The following is a 13360-nucleotide window of genomic DNA, read 5'->3' as shown; positions in this document are numbered from 1 at the left end:
CAATTTTTGTGTGTTTGTTCTAGCATGCTATTAAAGCATAGGATGTGATTTTGTATGTTGCATATTTCGATTTTAACATGAAAGATAGGGTTTGAAAGAATTGCAACAAAAATCAAGAGTTTAGCATGTTTCATATTTCAGCCTATGCTTGGTTCACCCAGCTATGTTGTGTTTTAAAATTTTCTAATTATATATTTGGATTTAGGACAAAATTTACATTTTCATGTAAATTTTGGCGAGTTTTGGAGTTAGGATGTGAAATCCTTAAGTTAAGGGTAAAATAGTCATTTCTTATGTGTGTGTTGGTAACAGAATAATTATTCATGTTCTTATGCTATTATACATCTCACATTATGCTACGTCACAGAATGTTTATTTGTAACACATTATGCTACGTCACAAAATGTTTATCTGTAACACATTATGCCACATTACGAAATGTTTATCTGTTACATATTATGCTATATCACGAAATACTGATCTGTTACACTTTATACTATGTTACAAAAAGCTTATCAGTTACACAATATGCTATGTCACGAAATGTTTATATGTTTCATGTTATACCATGTCATACATCACACGTATATGTCACTTTACATTATGTCATGTCATCTATCGTTTCGTTTCACATTACGTCATGTCACAAGTTTAGAGTTTGTCATGAAAAATAATATTTTCAATTTAGTTGAGTCTTTTATATTTATCATGACCCCAAGTGCTAGGATGAGATAATATCCTTGTGGAATTCCATTGTTCACGCTAGAATGTCTAAACTGATGTGAAATTTCCTAAGTTGACAAAGTATCGTCAACATGCTTCGAATGAGGCCTAAGTAACTGGTCATCGGAACGAAATCAGGCACCAACTCTGATGGCCTTTTTAGGCCCATAAACATGTTTTGAGCCTAGTGGGTTGTGCGCCTATTTTGGTAGGGAGAGGCGGCTGATATGGTATTAGCCCCTACCCCATGTGTGGCTGAAGGTGGGTTTCAGGGGGCAAAACCCTACTAGCCAATGTGAGGGTGGGGTGCGGGATGGGGTTCCCCCTACCCTGAAGGTTGCGGGTACCACCCTTAGAGATTAACTTGACTGAACTGAACTTAACATTAATTGAAACTGACATGAAATTGTATCCTTATCTCATGGGATTACCATGATGTCTTTTTCTCATGGAGTTGCCACATTATTCTTATCTCACGGGTTTTCCATGATTCTCTTGTCTCATGGAGTTACCATGATATCATAGTCTTGTCTCATGGGATTACCATTATGGCTTGAAAGTAACTTGACTGTATATGGACATAACATGACTAGACTTAACAGATAAACATGTATAGTAAAAATGATATGTCATTTGTGGCATGCAATATGTAAACATGTAACGTATAACATGACATTCATGGCATGTGACAAATGAACTCGTAATAGATGACATGACATATCATGTCATGTAACAGCTAAGCATCAACTGTAATAAATGACGTGGTATGTCATGTTATAAAAATTTATAATAATCATGAGTGACATTAATATGACATTTATGGGCTTACCACCGTACATACATAAATATTTCAAGAGTAAGTTAGAGGCTAACTTACAGATTGTTGGCATAGCGGGAAAAAACGTTAATTGAAATGAGATAATTCTTAAGGTTAGAATATCTCACTAAACTCATACAAACAAAAAGAAGCACTAACCGAGGGCTAAATTGCAAAGTTACCCCTTTACATATGACAAATTACAATTTTGTCCCCAAAATAAGGATTTTGTATACTAACTCAAAATCCTACCAAACTTTACATGCCTCATATAAATTTTGTCTTAAATCCAAATATCAAATCTAAAAAATTTAAAACAAATCAAAATTAGGAGAACTTCACTATGGCTAAAGCACTCTAGGGCAAAAATCAACAATTTGTTGCATACCTGTCCTTCAAACAGACTTTCAAGCTTAAACCAATTTCACCAACTTCCAAAAGTCACATCCTTGGTTCTAAAATCATATTAATACTCCAACAAGCACATTCCATAAAAAATCATACACTCCTCATGCACTCCTAAGTTTTGGTTATTTCAACACTTGATCTAACACTTTCCAAATCAACTCCAAGCACTCTAAAAGTCCATAAACAGATTTTTAACATGATTATAAATCAAACCTAAGTGATAACATGCTAGATCAAACAACCAAAACCACAAAACTCATCACTAAACAACCGGCATGCTCACTAAGTTTAAAATGGAGTACCATATGTTTTGAGTTTTGATTAAAATCACTACATCCAAAATTTGCATGAATAAACTATCAATTAATAAAATCATATACCTTATATTCAAGTTTTTAAATCTATCTAAAAATTTAATCTAGGATCAAATGACAAAAATTCCATAAAAACACTAAGCAAACCCGTGAGCCTCATATTTGAGTCTTAACTGAACATTTGCATGCATAAAAGTTATTCCATCAAGTTCAAAAACAATATTCTCCAAACATAATTTCCAAATACATAGATCAAGTCCTTAAGAACATCATATGTGAATATGAAGACCATTGGATCATGTTTCCAGAATAAACAATTTCAAGTTCACAAAAACAGAAACTGTTTTCACACTTTTAATTTTCAACTTTCCAAAATATACAAAACTCCTTATAAAAGCTATTAACATGCAATAAATCCAAACCTAACTTGCATATTAACATGTTAACTCGTCACCATATAAAGATCTACCCAATATCTCACCAAAATTCAAGTCACAACAACAAAGTTTCACACAACAACGAAACTATTGCCCAAAATATCCTTTGCATGCTCACACACAATTTTAACCAATCTATACTCCACAAAAAATTACACCAAATATATCAACACTAATTAGATTCAAAGATAAACAAAGCATATGAAGGAAGGTTCTTGAGAATTGACTTACAAAGTCTTTGAAAAAATCGAGCAAGAACAGCTAGAAAAGATGCCTTCCACCTGAGTTCTCTTCAAGTAAGTGAAAGAAAAGTGACCAAAGGGTGAATGGTTTGCAAGGGGTACCCTTTATAGGAGGAGAGGGTTGAGGGGGGATGGATGAAAGACCATTAGATGGGGGTTTTTTTGAGCCAAAGCAGTGGGCAAAACCATGTTCAACTCAACCCATAGTATTCGGTTGTGGTTGCCTAGATGGGTGGTGGTTTTGGGTGGCTGTTTGGCCTCCCATCCATACACTATTTGGGCTGAAATATCAGCCATAGGACAACCTTGAATGGTGGGGGAAACGTACCCAAGAAACTTTGCATTGGTGGTGCGTTTGGATGTGCCTAAATGGGCTGTAACTGAATGGGCCTCACTTTAGGGTTCAAAGAGGGCATGGTTTAGGATTTTGATTTCTACCGAGCCCATTTCCAATTTTTTCTTGACCCAATGAAATTAACAAGAAATAAAAGAATGAGGGTGTAAAAGCATGTATTTGAGTGGTTAATAGCACGTGCAAGTAATTTAATTAAGTGATTAATCACTTAAGCAAAACCGAGCAGTTTAGGATTTGGGAAACTATCAAGGGTTTTGGTTTCCTCCAAGGGTCTTGGGGTTTCAATTGGATCTCAATGGTTAGTTTCATTAGGATTGAAACCCTCTTTTGGTTGGTTACATAGTGCTTGGCTGGATGTAATAGTGTTTGGCTTAGGTAGCATGATGACAATGCTTGATTTTGTTTTCCATTCCTCCATATTTCCATCTCATAGTTCTTCTTAGTGCCAAATGTCCTACACTATTCACCAAGTGTGGCTAAGATCTTGCCAAGTGTCCACTAGAAACTCTCCAAGACTATTTGGGATAATCTCCCATAGCGATTTAACAATCGTCTAAACTGGGTGCCACATGGCGCTATCCCGGGTATTACTATTCACCCAAAAATGGCAAAAATAAACATTGCACCATCAAATCATAAATAATTATATGAGTCTAGGGGTGCAATTTTTTTCACAAAATCTGACTCCTATGTGCCTCGATTAAATCAAAAGGCATTTTTGAGCACTTTTCATCCGAGAAGCGAGAAACGAATTATTGCACCGAAAAATCCTAAATAATCATCCGAGACTAATGGTGCAATTTTTTTATACAACTCTTACTCCTAAAACCTAAGTTGTGGCTCGATTCGTGAAGCCATTCCGGGTTTTCACAATGTTCTTAAGATCTAAAGAAACTCATCTACTGAATTTCTGGCTGGCTGTTACAGAGAGTTTGCATAGTTGGGATTACATTTAAAAATTTCTAAGTTCATGTTTGGATTTAAAATGAAATTTACGTAAAGAATGTAAAGTTCGGTAAGTTCTAAAGTCTGTCTGCAAATTCCTTATTTTTAGGGGGTAAATTTGTAAAACTTTGCAAATTTGGCACTAAGTTAGTAAGTTTTGCAAATAGGAAGATTAAGTGAGATATTCTAACCCTAGAATGTATCTCATTTCAGTTTACACTCTATTACGCTTCGCTTACATTTTGTACATTTATGTAAGTTAGCTTCTACTTACTCGATATTTTACGTATGTGTGGTGTTAAGAACTTTATATTCATGTTTATTATGTTTATTATAATTGTTTATAATATGCCACACCATGTCACTTATTATTGTATATGATTATCTGTCATGTGTCACAAATGTCATGTCATCATATCTATTACATATTATTCTATTACATGCCATGAATGCCATGTCATAAGCATTGAGTATGTCACGAAATATTTTTAAGTCATGCATGAGTCTTTTATCTTATCACGACCCAAGTGATAGGATGGTGAGTTATTCTAGTGGAATTCCCCTGTCTAGTTTAGAGTATCTAAATTGGATGTGGAATCCTCTAGGTTGACGAAGTACAGTCAATAGGCTTCGAATGGGTCTAAAGTAACTGGTTTTCGAAGCGAAGTCAGGCAAACAACGTCGATGGTGTGAAATTACACGTTTACAAATTCAGTTATCATGACGTACACACATCTAGAGTAGATACCTGTGATGTGATGCGGTACCATCAGGAGCTCACAGCTCTTAGGGAGTCGTGGAGCATTGACAACTCATGTAAACAAACATGTATATGTTAACAAGGTCTCATGTCCACGCAATCATGCTATGTTCATGTCAAGTCATGCCACATTCAATTTAAGTCATGTCATGCATTTTCTATCTATGTCATGATGCATACATGTAATATTACTGTCATGCAAGCATATTCATATTGTTGGTAGTTTAGGAGTTGTACTTGATGATATTTTTGTAAATTTACTTGGTAGTCCCAACTAACATTCTTCTCGAAATGGTAAATGATGTGTCAGGGGACCAAAACCAGCTAGACAAGGTAGAGTAGACCATAAAGGACACTCGAGGAGCTCATGGTGTTTTTTTCTCTAGCTTTTGGATTCCATTTTGGTGCTTATAGCCGAGCTACGTGAGCGGCTAGGCGTTTAGTTTAATAGTTTGTATTTATGTTTGTACTTATGGAGTGTTGTCTCCAACCCTTATTTTGATACAGAGTTGTTGGAAAACTTTTGAGATGTGATTATTATGAAATTATGTTTATGTATTGGGATTTAGTATTCTGGTACATTAAGTATTGCAAAAACAATTATTCGTTGTGAATACTGTATATTGTTAGATGCATGCTAGGTGCATTGCATCCCTAATAGTCATGAACGAGGGTATGTGACCTTGTGTTGCAAGTTTCGATGCTTCAAGATCCGTAAAATCCCAAGAGGAGTCTGGGGGCGTCACAAGTGGTATCAGAGCAATACATCTCTTTTTAAACCCATAAGTCCATAAGAGATAGTACCAGAATTTAGGATGGGAATGTTAGTACTTTATTAGGCTTGAATTTTCGAAGTAGCGGGTTAAGCACTTGCATCTGATACACGGCATTTTTGCTTCTACTTACTCGGTAGGTTATGTTTGTGTGGTGTTAAGAACTTTATATTCATGTTTATTATGCTTATCATAATTATTTATAATATGCCATGCCATGCCACTTATTGTACATGATTATCTGTCGCATGTCATGAATTTCATGCCATCATATCTGTTACATATTATTCTATTATATGCCATGAATGCCATGTCATATGCATTAAGTATGTTACAAAATATTTCCAAGTCATGCTAGAGTCTTTTAACTTATCACGACCCAAGTGATAAGATGGTGAGTTATTCTAGCGGAACTCCTCTATCCACTTTAGAGTATCTAAATTGGATGTTGAATCCTATAGGTTGACGAAGTATAGTCAATAGGTTTCAAATGGGTCTAAAGTAACTGGTTTTCGAAGTAGTGGGTTAAGCACGTATAGGGAGTATTATAAGCCTCACTTAACACCTTATCTCATAACTTTTGGTCAGATAGAATCACTCTCTGATCTTTGAAATACAGGTTCTCATATTCTTTGACCATGAAGTCCTTTGGCCTTCTAACTTCTCAATCTTCTAAATAACTTCCATCAGTTTACTATCTTCCTTATGATGGTTCTTCAGTTCTGCCAAATCCAACGGGATGATCTCTTGGACTAAGGTCAAAATGACCTCCTGACTACGGTCCCTAATCAACAGTCATCTCATACTGTTCAAACAAGATCCCATTTATGATGATGAAGCAAATGAATCCTAAACTCTACTCTTGCAACTTAGAGCATCTGCTACCATGTTTGCCTTCTTGAGATGGTACTTTATGTTGCACTGATAACCACTAATGACTTGATGTATAAGAAGGATGTGGTAGAACTTGTGAAGAGTTGTTTTGTCTTCAGGCTTGTTAAGGTTGAGCATAAGAAGTTGGCATGTGTTTTACAGTCATTGTCGATTCTGGAAGACATCTTAGTGGACTTTCTAGTGGGATTTCCAAGAACTGTAGTTGGGATTAGTATTATCTGGGTGATAATTGACCGGTTGAGAAAAAGCACCCACTTCATACCTATCAGGAATACAGATTCTTTGGAAAGGTCAGCAATGGTTTATGTGTCAGAGATTGTCAGGCTGGACGTAGTACCAAGAACGATCGTTTTCGACAGAGACCCTTCTTTCACATTGATGTGCTTAATTTTTATACAAGTTTTGCCAAATTTTTACTCCTAATTTTATACTAGTTTGTGCTTAATTTTGCTATTTATTAGAGTTTTTATTGACTTTTTTTTATTTTTGTTTAGGAATAAAAAAAATTAAAGGAGTTATGGAGAGAATAGGAAACGTTCCTTTCTCAAATTTCTTGAAATACACCTCAGTATTTAGAGTATAACATTTGCTATGGAGCTCCAATAAGAGCAGTCCCAGTGTCTACAAAAAGCTAAGAGAAAACCCTACAACGTTCGTGTTGAAGCCTTTGCCGAAAAAGAACATCTTAATAGAGAAAGCACCACATCAAGTTAGAGTTTGAAAAACGGCCAAATTGAGAATCCTGTTTTGGGAAAGAGAGGAAAGAGGGTTTTGAGGAAGGAAGAAAATGAGAGAAATTTGGAGGGCGAATAAAGCCTTGTGACAATGAGGCTTTCACCATTGAAGAGGAATTTGAAGCTTGGAAAAAGAAGAAGACGGAGGCTGAATTGGAGTTTGTCGATGATTGAGATTCTCGATCTACATACAGTTTCCTTCTTAACTCTTTCATCTTGTATTTGTACAATTTTCATTATGAATTCCAAAATTATTATGGCTTGTTTTGATTATATTATGAGCTAATTTCTATTACTAAGGCTACGATGTAGCCTCTCCATGACAATTCTAAATCCTATTTCTATGTGATCATAATTTAATCATTCCTTTTGAGTATGCATCATTGAATTTAATGCTTTCAATTATCTGGCCAATAGTTGAGTGATTTGTTGTGCATGCTAATTCAAGAGATGCTGCATGTAGTTTAGCTTCGTATGATGTATGCCATGAATTGAACGAACGACAGGAATGTGCCAACGTGATTTGTGCGGCTTTTATGTGAAATATTATTAATCTTAATATGCTTAAAGGCTTTTAAATTCGCATAGACATATTGCAGGTTTATGTTGGGTAATTCTAATTCTACTCGAGAGAGGGTCTTAGATAAGTTAGAATATTTCGTCGTCAAATAGGATGATAATTGATTGATTGTATGGTTAGGATTTAGGATTGGATTGGTTAGGTGAGTCGGATGCCTTAGTGTTTTCCTCTTGGGTGAAATATTCTTTTATTGAAGTATTTGGTCAATTCTTCAGTTGTTGATTTAATTTCGTATGTTTTTATTTTTCAAATTTAAAATCCACCACTTTTCTTGATTTTCAAATAATTTAGAATTAGAACAATTTCAATAATTAATAGGTAAATAGTCCTCGTGGGTTCGACATCCTTCTTTATCACTATATTACTTGTTACGATTTCCACTTACGAAATTTCACAAGAAGTTTTTGGCACCGTTGCCGGGGACTATTTATTTTCTATTACTTTTGATACCAACTAGTTCTAGGTTAAATTGATTTATTTTTTATTTTTTTATCTTAGTTTTAATTGTTAATGTTTTTATTTTATTTTTATTTTCAGGTTTCCCGAGTTGTGCATGAGACATACTCGAAGCTTGGACTTATACCTTTTGACCCTGAAATTGAACGCACCCTTCATCGTTTGAACAAGGAGAAGAAAGAGGATTCCACAACTGAGAACAAAACAATGGAAGAACAACTTGGAAACAGGACTTTGGGAGATTATGTTGTTCCCTTGGTCACTGGAGCTACTTCTAGTATTAGGCGGTGATGGGCACCAACATGAACCTAGTCTTAAAGATCCTTTACAAGTTCTAGATAGGCCAATTATAAGATCAAGAGCTAAGAAGATCAAAGAAGCAATGTAAGGATTGGTGCAATCCTCTTGGGATGAAGCTAGCAAGAGCCCAACACACAAGACGTGCTTTAAAAAAGAAGAACCAATTTTGATACACTTGATACAAGTTGTGGAAGACATAACTCAGAATTATTGTTTGAGCCTATTGTTATTGAAAGCTTTCAATTTGTTTAAATCATTTAAATGATTTATTTTTATTAGTTAGAACAATTGGGCTTGAGGATGTTTGACTTACATATGTATTATGTTTTATGAACTAAGGTTTCAAGAGAAGTTTTTAAGAGTAGTTTAGGGATTGTCTTTATTTGCAGCTAGGGTTTCTTTTGGGAAGGCCTTGTATTTCGCCCAAGGGTATTTTGGGAAAAGGATGATATGTTAACCTAGGGTTTTTGGGGGATTGAGATATGTAAGTTACGTGTCTAGATTTTTATATAATCTAGGTTCTTGAAATGAGTTCCTCAATGGGTCTAAATTTTTCATTGGCTTGATTTTGGCTTTATTGGGTGAGTTTTCAAATTGATTGTGGGTTCAAGGGATTCCATTCCCATGGTCCATATTAGACAGCTTGCCATTCAAGCCAATAACTTTGAGATAAAGCCAACTCTTCTTCAAATGGTGGCCTGAGCGGTGCAATTTAGTGGCATGTCACATGATGATCCAAATGCTCACATAGCTAATTTTCTGGAGTTAGTGATACTTTTAAACATAACGGAGTTTCTAATGATGTTATTAGATTGAGACTCTTTCCATTTTCCCTTAGAGACAAGGCAAATGCATGGTTAAACTCATTTCCACCATTAACCATAACTACATGGGACGATTTGGCTAAAAAGTTTCTAGCAAAGTTCTTTCCCCCAGCCAAAACCGTGAAGATGCGAAATGATATCACCATTTTTGTCCAATTTGATTTGGAGTCACTTTATGAAGCTTTGGAGAGGTATAAAGAATTGCTCAGAAAGTGCCCACATCATGGACTTCCTGTTTCGATTCAAGCGCAAACCTTCTACAATGGTTTGCAGCCTACAACACATACAATGATTGATGCAGCAGTCGAAGGGACTTTGATGAAGAAATCATCGGAAGATGCATATGAGTTGGTCGTGGAGATGGCAACCAACAATTACCAATGGCTAGTGGATCGAGTGACACCAAAAAGAACCTAGGGAGTTCACGAAATTGATTCTTTTTTTGCTTTAGCAGCTCAAGTTACAACTTTATCTAAGAAATTAGACTATCAATGTGAGTTCCATTCAATCTACTATTGCAATTTGTGAACTTTGTGCAAGGAGTCATATGGGGGTAAATTGTCAAGTGGGAAATCTATTCGCCAATAATAGTTCGGAACAAGCAAACTTTGTGTCGAATTACTAACGACAAAAGAATCCTTATTCCAACACCTACAATCCAAGATGGCGAAACCACCCAAATTTCTCATGGTGCAGCTCCCAAAATGTTGTCAAGCCTCCACCGGGTTTTCAAAATCAGCAACAAGAGAAGAAGCCGAATATGGAGGAGGTAATAGCACAATTTATGGCCAAGGTGGATATTAGATTTCAAGATCATTACATTACTCTAACGAACAATGAGAACACTATGCAAAGCATTGAAAGGATGGTTGGTCAATTGGCAAAATTAATGTCTGAAAGACTTCAAGGATCACTTCCTTGCACCACAAAAAAAAAATCCGAAAGAGCAAGTGAAGGCAATTACTTTAAGAAGTGGAAGGGAGCTTAATTTACAAGAGAAGCAGACTGTGAGAGCCATGGTGTCGGAAGCTCAAGGTCGCGGCACTCGTCCCAATTCTGAATGCCGAGACATTGAGGCCGCAGTGCCCACATCCAAGGCTGCGGTGCCCACCCTTGTTCTGAGCCAACAGTGAAAAACTTGAGAAATCCTCCTGTTTCTTCTTCTCTTACTTCTCCTTATGTTCCACCTATACCTTTTCCTTAAAGATTTCAGAAAAATAAGCTAGATAAATAATTTTCTAAGTTCCTTGATGTTTTTAAAAAGTTACACATTAACATTCCTTTTGTAGATGCCTTGGAACAAATGCCTAGCTATCTGAAGTTTATAAAGGGGATTCTATCAAACAAGAGGAAATTAGGAGAGTATGAGACCATGATGTTGACTGAAGTGTGCACCGTCATTTTGCAAAATAAGTTGCCACCAAAGATCAAAGATCCAGGGAGTTTTACTATTCCTTGGACAATTGGAAACTCTTATTTCAAAAAGAGAAAACCTGCAAACCGGTCAAGCTGTTATCCCTCAATAAACAACCCTCCAATAATGAGGCACCACGCATGTATCTTATTTTATTTAGTTTGAGTTTGTCTACACCCGATACAGCCCTTCACTTCTTCGTCTTCCCCTCCTTCCCATTCCCAAACGATCCCCACAATGGAACTCAACCCCACACTCGATCTCGACCCCAAGACGGAACTCAACTCATCTCGTCGGCAACTCGATGCCACACTCATCTCGTCAGCAACTTGACCCCCCGACGGAGCTCAACCCAGACGGTGGCTTGGAGGAAAATCGAGTTGCAGAGAAAACGTTGCGATCTCTACCTATGTACCAAGCTGATTTTCGAAGCTGTTCAAATTTACTAGTATTTTTGCTTGCTTCTTGACTGAGATTTCCACCCGTATGAATTTCTCAATAAAAGCATTAATTTGTGGTTTACGGGTATGCCATGCACAGAAAGTGTTTTGTAAAAGTTCCTTGAAGAAAATGCCATGCACAAAAATTATGCTTGCGAAATCGGTGTTTGCGAAATCGGTGTTTGCGGTGGATTCTGGTGGTGCTGCTTTCGTTGGTGACGAACCCTGGGTTAAGATGAGTTGCTTCAAGTCGTGCGTAGATAAAGTTGATTCTGCAGTGTTTTATGATTTAATCCCGTGTGCACAAGTCTAATTGTATTATACTATTATGGTGTAATTTCTGATGTGGCGCCCTCTTATTGGAGGGCTGTTATTCTTTGAAAAGCTGATGGACCGCTTAGTAGCGGCACTATTTCAAAAAAGCTTTGTGTGATTTAGGTGTTAGCTTAAATCTGATGCCCTTTTCTATTTTTAGGCAATTGGGGCTAGGAGAGGTCAAGGCCATTACCGTTTCACTTCAATTGACGGGCCGATCCATTAAATGACCAAGAGGCATAGTAAAGGATGTTCTTGTTAAAGTTGATAAGTTTATTTTTTTTGTAGATTTTATTGTTTTAGGTATGGAGGAAGATCGAGAAACCCCACTTATTCTTGGTTGGCCGTTCTTAGCCACGGGAAGAACTCTTATAGATGTGCAACAAGGGAAACTAATACTACAGGTGGAAGATGAACAAGTTACATTTAATGTATTTGAAGCAATAAAATATCCGTCAACAACCGATACATGCTTCAACATAGATGCGATTGATGAACTTGTGGTAGAAATCTGGCACTACCGATTTCAAGAATTCCAAGATAAGCAATTGTGCACACTACTTAGAAGCATCTCCGCCTTACTCACCTAAAGGGAAGCCAAAAAACATAACATTGGGCAAAATCACTACTCCAAAAAAGCCATCAATTATTGAGGCCACTTCTTTAGAATTCAAACCTCTTCCTTCTCATCTAAAATATGCTTATTTACAAGATTAATCTTTACCTGTAATAATTTCTTCATCTTTGATAGGTATGGAAGAAGAGAAGTTACTTCGAGTTTTGAGAGCTCACAAGCAAGCTTTGGTATGGACTATAGCTGACATTAAGGGAATAAGCCCTTCACTATGCATGCACAAGATTTTAATGGAAGAGAATTATAAGCTTACGGTGTAGCCACAAAGGAGACTTAATTTGAACTTGCAAGAAGCTGTAAAAAAGGAAGTTCTCAAATTGTTGGATGCTAGAATTATTTTACCATATTTCTGATAGCTCATGGATAAGTTCGGTGCAAGTAGTGCCCAAGGAAGGAGGAGTGATGGTGGTAGAGAATGAAAATAATGAACTAATCCCAACAAAAAGGGTCACGGGTTGGAGAGTGTCCATAGACTATTGCAAGCTCAATGATGCCACACTAAAAGATCACTTTCCACTCCCCTTCATTGATAAAATGTTGGAACAGTTCACCTGTCATTCTTCTTATTGTTTCCTAGATGGATACTCGGGGTACAATCAAATCCAAGAATCATCAGAAGATCAAGAAAAGACCACTTTCACTTGCCCGTATGGAACATTTTCCTATCGGAGGATGCCTTTTGGTTTGTGCAATGCTTCGGCCACATTTCAACGATGCATGATGGCCATTTTTTTGGATATGGCGGAAAAGTTTATTGAAACTTTTATGGACGATTTTTCTGTCCTTGGTTCTTGATTTGATAATTTTTTAAATAATTTATCTTTAGCTCTACAAAGATGAGAAGAAACTAACCTTGTTCTTAATTGGAAAAAAATGTCATTTTATGGTGCAGGAAGGAATTGTACTTGGGAATAAAGTTTCTTCCAAGGGTATTGAGGTAGATCGAGCCAAAGTAGAGGTCAACGAAAAATTACCTCCACCTAGCACGGTCAAGG

General features: G+C 36.5%; 1 non-coding gene across 1 annotated transcript; it reads right to left on the bottom strand.

The window, feature by feature from the left end:
• Positions 1 to 9686: 9686 nt before the first annotated feature.
• Positions 9687 to 9793, bottom strand: LOC118349812. Its single transcript, XR_004802725.1, has one exon. It is a non-coding gene; the product is annotated as a small nucleolar RNA R71 (small nucleolar RNA).
• Positions 9794 to 13360: the final 3567 nt, after the last annotated feature.

This window comes from Juglans regia, chromosome 10 (assembly GCF_001411555.2).
Source record: "Juglans regia cultivar Chandler chromosome 10, Walnut 2.0, whole genome shotgun sequence".
NCBI classification, from domain to species: domain Eukaryota; kingdom Viridiplantae; phylum Streptophyta; class Magnoliopsida; order Fagales; family Juglandaceae; genus Juglans; species Juglans regia.
The sequence above is the reverse complement of the archived record's forward strand: the minus strand, read 5'-3'. Positions and strand labels throughout refer to the sequence as shown.